Here is a 10760-nt window from a genome sequence, read left to right as displayed (position 1 = left end):
GTTTAGAAACTCGGTCTCTCGAACGAAGGGTTCCAGGTTGAAATCCCAGGCACGCACCTGATTTTTCAAAGTTATGTACGTTTACATTATGATGGTATGTATCGTGAGTACCATTGACATAAGGACACGTAAACAAACGATCTCAGATCAAACCCAGAACTGTTAATACATATTTATTTACCTTTATTGTAAACACAACAGTATCACTTTTGCTATATACCGTATGACTTTTTTTACCACGATTGACTTAAAATCATGTCTATTTATTTATTTCGCTTCAGGTTATTTGCCTACTACTATTAAATTTCTAGTATAAGGTTTTTTAAAGTCCGACCGAAACGGACATTCAGAGGGATAAACTGTGGACGAAACTACGGATTTCGTTCTTACAGATTCAATTTGCACAAACACCTGAAACTTCGACAAAAGTATGGATTCTTTGCATACAATTTAGAGCTCCAAAAATGTCAGACTAAACAATGAATTTCATGTCCGCAGAATTGTCCGAAGATCGACGTAATTATAGATTTCTTGTATAAAGATACACGCGGACGAACGGGTAGACATCCAGAAATGTCCGAAACTTCGCACTTAACAACGAAGCTCACGCGTACAGAGAGGATACCTAATTGTTTCGTTATTTCTCGTAAGTCGTTAGTGAGTTCACATGATCAATAAATCTTAACGTCAAGCGAATATAGACCGGCATGATCTCATCCACATACTTTAAATTTCCGAATTAATTAGGGGTTATTTGTCTCGTTTGTTCTTGTTTGGAGATGAAACGAACATTGTAATTAACCGTTGGACTAATTGTTTAATGTGTTGCGTGTCATTTGCGTTTAGGATTCGTATCGACTTTCAAATTAATTGAATGTGTACACTGTACATGCAGTTTAATTGGCGGTAACTCAATCGGCGAATGGAAATCAGAGAATTTACATATCAACATTGTAGTGAGGGAGTGATTTTTCACGAGACATTTCAATTTAGTCCTCAGAGCTGGTAACGCGTATATAGCCGATCTCAGATAGGATTCGTGTCTTATTTGGGATAGATTAGACATGTCTATGGGCGGCAGTAGCTACTTATCATTAGGTGAGCTGCGTACCCCTTTGATAGCAAAGGTATATAGATATATATCTACTATGGATAGGATAGATTTATATCTAGTCATAGATTAGTAAAGATCACTTCTAGCAAGAAAACGAAACCAGTTTTGACAATTGAAATAGTTGCGTAAAAAAGTTTTGCCACGTCTCCGTGCTAAAATGTCCCTAAAATATTTGAAATAATTATTTATTTATTATATAAATTACGCAGTATATTAGTATATAGCAGTAGTTATTTATTCGTAAATTTTCTCTAAAAATATGTTTTTTTTTGTCAAGAATTCAAAAAAAGAACTTACAAATAAGCCGTTTGTGGCTGCATTCAATTTCAAGGCGACGAAGTATCTTTTTACTTATCTATGTATCTAGTATGAAAAAATCGATGTTGACTGATATTCTGTTTGTTTACCATAGCTGGGCACGAACTTCTCCACATAACTGAGAATGTGCAACATATTCGAACATACTACGGCAGTTACGGTACGGATTAGTGTAAACAACCCGTATTTCATGTCTTCAAGCCGCACAAAAAGCCTCCAACAAGCTTAAACAACAACTATCATTGACAAGAACCGAGACGTAATCTGAATGCGCCACCCATCCAATATCCGACCGCGCCAAATGTTGCTTAACTTTGTAACAGTTACGATCTACAGGTCTGTGGTTACGATATAGGCAGCCGCCGGGCGCCGCTCGCTTCAACATACGATAACATATTTATAAACAAGGGCTCCGTACAATCTAATAAAAGATATACCAGTCCCATTGAAATACATTCTTATGTAGCATTAAAAATAGTTCACTTGAAAATTAGTTCAATTTAGAGATTATCTTAAGTAGCTACTTCAAACAGAACCCTTGGTGTCTGGGATTTTTAATTGCTTTAGTCTTATTAAGAATGGTTTATGTTTCTCTATTTCTATTGGGAAGATTTATGTCAAGCCATAAGATACCAGGCATCATTCAATTCTGTGTTTTAACATTTAGAATAATCAAGAAGTCATACTTCCTTTGGTGCATTATAAAGTAATTTGGGAATTAAGTAATTTGCGTGACTTATCTACCTTATTTAGATAATATATTTACATGTACGAATAAATTACGATGACTTATATTTTATTTCCTTACTTATAATCTTTGATACTTGTAATAAAAAATGTAAATGGCCACTTATTCGACCAAAAATAAAACTACATGCATTTACATCGGATATCCATAGTTCCTTGACCCATCAGAGTACTCTATAAATATTAAAACCGTCATTAAAACATTCGACCACCCAATAACTAATCTCGGAACCTTAAGCCAATATACGCAAGTGGTTGTAATTCACACTTCACGATTTATCGTCACGACTCTCGTCACGACTTAGCGTTAAATTGAGAATCTATCGTCATTTGTTAATGTGGAAAGTCGTAAAGCGAATGTCGTACACTTTCACGATTGCTAATATATTGGATATTAAATGGTTGTATGGAAATAATAAATTATATACAAATACTAACCTTTGCCTATATGCTCATAAATTCGCGTATAAATTGTATTTTTAATTTAGTTTTGTCAATAATGTTAAAAATTTATGTTTTTACAAAACTGTATCAATGACTGAAAATGTACGGTTTGAAACGATCATCTAGAAACTTTAAATTTTGAATATCATTCGTTATATGGAGGAAAAGTGGCTTGGAAGGCTCGCGTATTGAAAAATACATGAAACTTTTCACTCAATAAAGCAATAAAAACCATCGAAAAATAACACTATTTTCGATGGAAAGCTACCCCAATGCGCAAGCACAAAATCCATTCGCATTCCACGTCTATAGTTTCATTTCTATAGTTTATTTTTATTTTCCAAAAACTAAAATCCAAATTTACAACGGCACCGGATCTTTACCGCATCGCACAGAGTAATTGACCTGCACTTGAAGCAACAAATCAAAGTGTTATTTTTGTAGCAAGCCATTAGTCAATACCACAGTGTAATGTCTAATAGAGTCTACACGATGAAAATCGTTAGGGTTGCGATATTGGGTGCGAGATGTAAAAGCTCTGAAGTCTTTCGCAAAATAAGTATTGTAATTCCTCAAAAGTACGCAATGGATATTTGACGGCGGTAGAACCCTTTGTGGTTCGATTACATCGGCACCTATTTCTAATTCATAAAAGCAGTGTTACGGGCTGCTGTGTTTTGATTTAAGGGTGTAGTAAGGGAGACATACTTTTTCGAGGCGTTCCAGCTTAGTCCTCAGGAGTAGTAGCGCATCTGTGGCCAACCTCATTTAGGAATATCTAATCCTATTTGGATTTGAGTACAGATGTCCATGGGCGGCAGTAGCCAGTTACCATCAGGTGGACAACATGCTCGTCTGTTACTCATATATCATAAAAAAAACCTTTAAATGTGTCAATTAAATAAAAATTGATATTTTTACTTTTGTTATTACTAAATAATAACTAAATAAGAAGTGTGTAAAATTGCAAACTGACAAGGCTGGATGCGTGAGGGTTATATTACATGCGGGTTTTTGTGCGTGGTTCAAACCCGGAATCTACAGACCGGTATGGTTTCGTTACGCAGGACGTCAGATAGTCCCATAGAGGCATAAAGAGAGAATCATGCTTCAGTTAGCTTTGGGACCTAAAACGAAATACAGATAAAAAACAAAAAAAGGTTAATACGAGAAAAAAGTATTTAAGATTCAAAGCACACATAAACAAATAGACAAAGAAAAGCCTGACCAGATATCAAATCAAATGAAATCAAATCATTTTTTTTTCAATATATATGATGTACAGAGCACTTTTTGAATGTCAAAAATACAACTACCACCATTGTGTTGTGTTTCGTTATGGAGAAGAAGAGTTATCGAATTTTATTCGTGTTGGGCATGGCAACCGCTACGCCATATGCGTCAATGTGAATACTCTGTTGTAACACTACTCTGTGAATCTGTATCACGTCATTATTCAAACTTGAAAGTAAAACAAGAGTTCAAAGTTAACTTTTAACTGAATGCATCTGTCATTTAACTCTACTAATTGGGACAATTTTGAGCCAGCCGAATAAAAAGTTTTTATTTTGTTTTCCATTCCGATTCGTAAGTACTTGAAGTTTTATTAATGTCGAGTGTCACTTGACTGGTCGTAAACCGATTGGTTAATTGGATTTTTTATTGATTTAACCAAGAGTAGCTTAAAATATTGACAAATGAGTCCATATAAATGGTTTGTAACAGACTATTGATATGTTCATTATTTTAATATTATGTTGAATTATTTTAAGCTATGTTTATTAACGTTTAAGACTGTATAATTTGTATTACATGTATATACATACACAAGGTATTTAAGACATAATTTTAAACAGTTGAAATTTTAATGGATAAAAAATGTCTGAAAAATTTGAACATATATTTTTATTGAAGTAGCGTGATTCGAACCCTAAACGCATAATGTATCCCACATTATACCTGAAAATTACCTCTGAATTTCATTTTCTTTGTTAGGCACATATAACTCAGTAGATCGTTACAATAAATAGCAATATTTCTCACTGACCACTTAAAGGGGTGTAGATCAAAATATTACAAGAAACTGTGATAGGAATTACAGCTCCAAATTTTCGTCTACTATACAGTATAATTCTTAAAAATAACTTTATTTAAATTATCAGGATAAATCTTATATATCCCTAGCTGCAACTCATTCTTTATCTACCTACGGTGCACATCTTTCCTCATAGCTAGAGGAAGACTGTTGAATACTTAACCACCTACCAACCTGTGCGAATTGGTAGAAACATGCAGGGGTGAACAATCATCCCATGTCGAATGTTTTAAGCCACCGATGAGATTCACAAACAAATACTGTTCAATAGATCGGGACATAACTTTACAATTCCATGGAAAGTTAAATAACTCTCGGATTAGGAATTATCTAGTTAACCCTGTTCATGTGAGTCAGATGAGTCAGATCTCATTTAGTAAGAATTTTGTCTGACTCATCAGTTCCTTGAAATCCTAGAAATGAGTCGTTTTGCTTATTTATAGACAGATTGACCCAGATGGCTTACAAGATAGGATTGTATTTAAGAATCGTTCGGAACTAATAGTTACTTGAATACAATAATAGTATGAAATTTTTTGTATTTCCATAAAGTAACTAGGATATAATAATAATAGTATCAATAGATGCGTGAAATGAGTAAACATTTTTGGTCATCGTAAAGCACTCTAAAATGCTTCGCATTATGAGTCGTGCAAAATAAATCTTGGCTTCACAACCCTGGGATATTTATGCTGTTTAAAACCAACTCGCACTCTACCTCTCTCTACCAATTCGCACTTAGCCATTGCGGTGGACTATGCTCACAGATATAATCTTTGGTCTTCAAATCTTAACCGTGAAAATCTGATTTTTCGAAGTAATTTGCGTATTAGGAATTAATTATCACAAGTATTAACAGAAAAATATCATGAGCAAACCTATGAACCCGAGAGACAACTTCTCAAAGGCATGTGAAGTTTACCAATTTTCCAGCATGGCAAACTATGGTCTAAACCTACTCACCGTAAAAGATGAGCCAAAAATCAGTTACACTAAGAACAAATGGGTTGATAATTATGATACTAACATAGCAAGTTAAAAAGCTAATAAAGAACTATTTGCACAACATAAGTCCCCCTATGCACAGTACGTACCTTAATATGTAAATGGGATGTCAAAGCGGACAATAACCTCCCATTGGAAACTACTAATCAATCAATTAACCAATTATGTGCAAACAGGGGCTGAGAGACTGGCCGGATTGTCTATGTACTGCTTTAGATTGAATAGCTTTGTTTGGTAGATATGTTTGTGATTACTCAGATTTCTCGGGATTGGATGGCATTCCGTCTCAATAGTATATGAAATAAATATACTAGATATGTTATTTCTACAATTTAGGTGAATCCAACGACACCGGACACGTAAAAATCCGTCAAGCTATTTGAGTTTGCAGGTGGTGCCAAAGAAGATCACATACCCTTTAAAAATATTAAAATGCGCAATCGGGTAACTAGGAAAATCTTTCCTGTAGTTAAAAGTTAGTATAGTTAAAGATATGGTAGATGAGCCACTTGATGGAAAAAAGTTAGTTTGTTGACCTTTGAATGGTTGTATTAAACAGATCCGCAGAGCACTCATTTTTGTAAATGTCTTCCATATGACTGCGGCGACACTATCATCACATTCTGCCTTATAATAACAGTGTTAAATATTTTTCTGTAATGAAGTAAATGCAGAAAGTCCTCTCCGGAGGTACCAGTTCCATATTTATTTGAAGAATGTGGTTATGGAGACATACTTATTAGAATTCCAATTTAGTCCTCAGGGGTAGCGACGCAACGGTTAACCTTAGATAGGAATTAAGTCTTATGTGGGGTTGATTACAGATGTTCTTTGGCAGCTGTAGCCACTTGCAGGTGCATGCTCGTTTGGTACTCCAATATTCTAAAAAAAGATGCAACGTTATTCTGCACATACATACGACTGGAAGCATTTACGAAGAGCTTACATAATTCAGTAAGATTTAACGTCCTTCCTAAGGGCCATAACAGCGGTTATCACTCGTACGGTATGCATGCAGCGATCGAAGGAGCACAATCCCATCGGAGCTATGCAGGACAGAGACGTTTCCGTCTGCATTCACGACGATCTCAGATCGGAAGCACTTCACTGCCGCTAAGATGACGCTTCATAACTTTATAATCCTAATCTAAGTTATAGGATTTACAAATTACGTAGAATAGTTCTTTATTTAGGACGTAAGGAAATATTTGATTCTTACTAACGTATTTTATGCTGAGGGTTGAAGTATTTCCTTAGTAAGTAGGTACACATTAATCTACCTACTAAAACTTATCGACAGTTTAACAGACGATGGATAATACAGGCTAACATATGCCTATGATAATCGATCTATTTAATTTGGCAATTTCCATATGCAGAAATTGTTTATTTTCAATCTTAGGTAGGTAACATGAGAAAGAATTTTTATAATGGTCAATTTAATTCAAAACTTAATGACTTAAATAGGACTGTTAAGGGTGCAGTGGCGGCGTAAGACCTAAATTTTAAGTGGGCACAAAACATTTTGAGGGGCCATATGCCGCAATACAATGTAAACAGTGGAGGACTAAGGTCGTCGGAGGCCGGAGCGGAAAACGAAATGGTTTTCGTTGACCGCTACAAGTGCGAGGCCCCTGGACCGCTAGTAGTTGGAAACGTTATAAGGAAACTCTTACATAACGTTGCTTAGTTAAGAAGGACTTAAAATTCTTCCTCTAAAAGTTAAATAGTGGATGTGACTTTGCTAGATGTAAGTACTTTATGTGACAAATAATTCGTTCATGAGATGTGACACTGATTTTAAATGAAAAATCTAGTTTGGAAAGCAACATTTTAGTACCCTCGGCGGTACAGGCAACCGGCATGTCGGACACCGAGCGATGCGGTCGCCTCACCGCGTAACCCAACGTCCATATGTAACAGATATTCGGCAGGACTGCATGTAATACGTATATTGAAAGTATGCTGATATTGTGCTGAGGATTCCACCCACGTTGCAATGACAGGATTTTAAATCCTTGGACACTGCGCATTTATCTGTGGGTAATTTGACTTCGCTGTGCTGGACAATTTTCACAAACCTATGAAAACTATTTTTTTTTTGTAGAACTCAGGCGTGTAGATTTCCACACTATGTTTTCCTTCAGCATTATAGCAATTGACCATTATTTTATAAAGCGCACACACTTTTAAAACATCTGAGGTACGTGTCATGGATTTGAACCTTGGAGACCCCGATTGAGACGCCGAGTTTCAATCACAAGTACTGCTTGTTTGTATTGCCCCTATCTAAAACAGTATCAAAATGATACTCATTTAAATAAAACGTATATAAATACCTCGACTCTACCTCTGTTCAGAACATCTAAAATTAACCATCTCGGAGTCCGTTCAGATAATGGATCAACTGACGGAGGAACAATTAACTTAATGAATATGCGGGCAGTCTGCTCTCGTGTAAACATAGTGTACGAGTGTGTCTGACACCGTCTCAGACAAAACTATTGTCTTAGCGAGTAGGCAGCATGAAGTCTATTCGTGATAACGAGTAATTGCTAGGTAATGCTTTTTCCGACTTTAATTTTAGTTCGTCTGTTTTATAAGCTTATTCTAAACATAGTAGCCAAATTTGTACGAAGTACTTACGTAGGAACCATTATTTTAATGTTTTATTTATCTTGATGCATTTTTCAGTCAATTCAGTAGAATAACCTAGGGAAATGGTAAGAATTTATTTTAGATTTTACGTTGTAAAACATTACTCTTTGTTACATCATTTCGTTACATGTAAGTAGAAAAAATTAAAGATTTAAAAATACCTAAATACGCGACGAGTTGAAAACTTTTATCTTTGGGAAATTTGAAAGTAAGTGTCGTTTTATTAACTTAAAATGCAGACTGTCACGCCCCTATGTGTAATAATAAATGACAAAATAATCAAGAATGCGCAAGCTTTCAAATAAAGTATAAGATATATGCAACACCTCGAGAACCATCCTCGTTTGGGATGTCGGTTAAAAAATAAATGTCATTTTATTTATGAAACGCAGACAGTCGCGCGCATAAAGTACATAAAAATAAATGACAAATAATCATAAATACGCAAGCTTTGATATAAACTCGTGTACAAGCGAGTACAGCATCGAATTCCCGAACAACCAATAAATATTTTTAGCGACACTGAGTCCAAATTCATATAAAAAAAAATTGGAAAATAATATTATAAATTTATTTTTATTAATGGAAAAATCTCAAATCATTATTTGCGACACCAAACATAAAATTTTATGAAATTCTTTTTCAGAGAGATAAAAAGGTCTACTACAATAACTGTATTAGTCTGTATTAAAAATAATAATTGAAATATATTTTTATGTAACATTAAAGAATATATTTCTCGAATATTCTATACATACACGTGGATTTCTCACTTCGCGAATATGGTAAATATAAAAAAAACCTAGACTCAGATAAGAAACCTAAATTCGTCTAAGCATCGGCTTGGCCCTGGACCGAACCTGGAATTCCTTTCTGGTTTAACGACGACTACCCAAGTAGTCAAAATATTATGTAGATATAAATAAAATTGGATCACTACTAAAATCCGAACAATAAGAGTTGTTCGTAGCTTTTAGCGTTGAATATTTCTCATCAGTATTGTCCTTACCGATGCCGACCATAAACGTTTTACGTGCGCGTAAGAAACTTTTATACTAGCGGCAACAATCATTCGCTATCTTCCTTATATTATAAAAGTGTCCTTTATTTTAGTGGTCATTGTGTCCTATGGAAATCTTTAACAACCAAATAAATCAGGCGGTTTAAGGCAATTACGAGTAACATCATAGAAGTATAAGTCCACGCCAAACTGCTAGTCCGCTCTGAAGTTATTGCGAGCAGGTGTAGTCATACAATTTGCTTTGGCGACGCGATTCATATTCAAAGCGGACTAGCAGTTTTACCCCGACTATGATATTAACATATGTATATTATTTTTATGTGTTATTACTAAAGTCCGTCAGTGAAACTAAGTTTATAATTCATTCATCATCAACCGAGTAATCTACTATCCCTTTTTTGGTCACGGATATGACCTATTGCGTACGTTTACATAAGTATTTTTGTCTTATATTGATACTCCCCGCAACCCAAGGGCTTGTCTGATTTTAACATATGAGGTGAAGTTAGATTCGTCTACATTGTTACATTGAGGTTGTTGTTATTTTTTATACAAATTGCTTTTTTGTTTTGAATTTTATTGAGACGTTTTCAATACGCTAGTGTAAAATCACCGTAAATGTCACGTTGTGGACCGCCATGTTTCAACGGAACCTGTAAATGCTGTAAATGTAGGCGTAAATTAACCTTTTTATATGGCTTTTATAAAGTTATTTAGCGAGTGCGATCTTAATCTCGAAGGATGAGTCTTGTTTGGTTCATTGGATCATAGAACGAAAGAAAAATATAGTAAAATTGTCAAACTTTGATATTTGGTACGTAAAACGTTGAAAAGATTGATTATTGATAATGGGCTTGGATTTTTAATCATGTTCTCTACCACGCTGCGGATTGGTGGTGGAAACAATTTAAGCAGTTTACTCACTTGACTCAACTCTTTAAATTGTTTTTCAAACTAAAACTGGTCAAAAATCTCATAACAAGATCACTATCGAATAATAACAGCTCAACATTTCCTCCGAAGTACGGAAGCATACATGAAATGAGGCCACTACCGTTTCCCCATCCAACTTAAGACCGCGTCTGTTGTTGCTTAACTTTGTAGACTATTTACCACTAAGCACTGAAAATGAAAAAAATGATTTATTAATTCACAATTACATTACAAAGCGTTCCCTGGGCCCCTGTACTGAGTTGAGCGGGGTACCCAGTAATACGAGTTGTATTACTGGGTACCCCGCTCAAACCTCCTAGAATACAATTGAATCAACTAATAATATTATGTAGAAAACAATAACAAAGTTTGATATAGGCACTGTGCGTTTGAATATGCGCGTGTGAGTAAATGAGTGTGCTTAT

Source organism: Epargyreus clarus, unplaced genomic scaffold, assembly GCF_041222505.1.
Source record: "Epargyreus clarus isolate Ecla_fem2 unplaced genomic scaffold, WU_Ecla_fem_2.2 ptg000021l, whole genome shotgun sequence".
Classification (NCBI taxonomy): domain Eukaryota; kingdom Metazoa; phylum Arthropoda; class Insecta; order Lepidoptera; family Hesperiidae; genus Epargyreus; species Epargyreus clarus.
The sequence above is the reverse complement of the archived record's forward strand: the minus strand, read 5'-3'. Positions refer to the sequence as shown.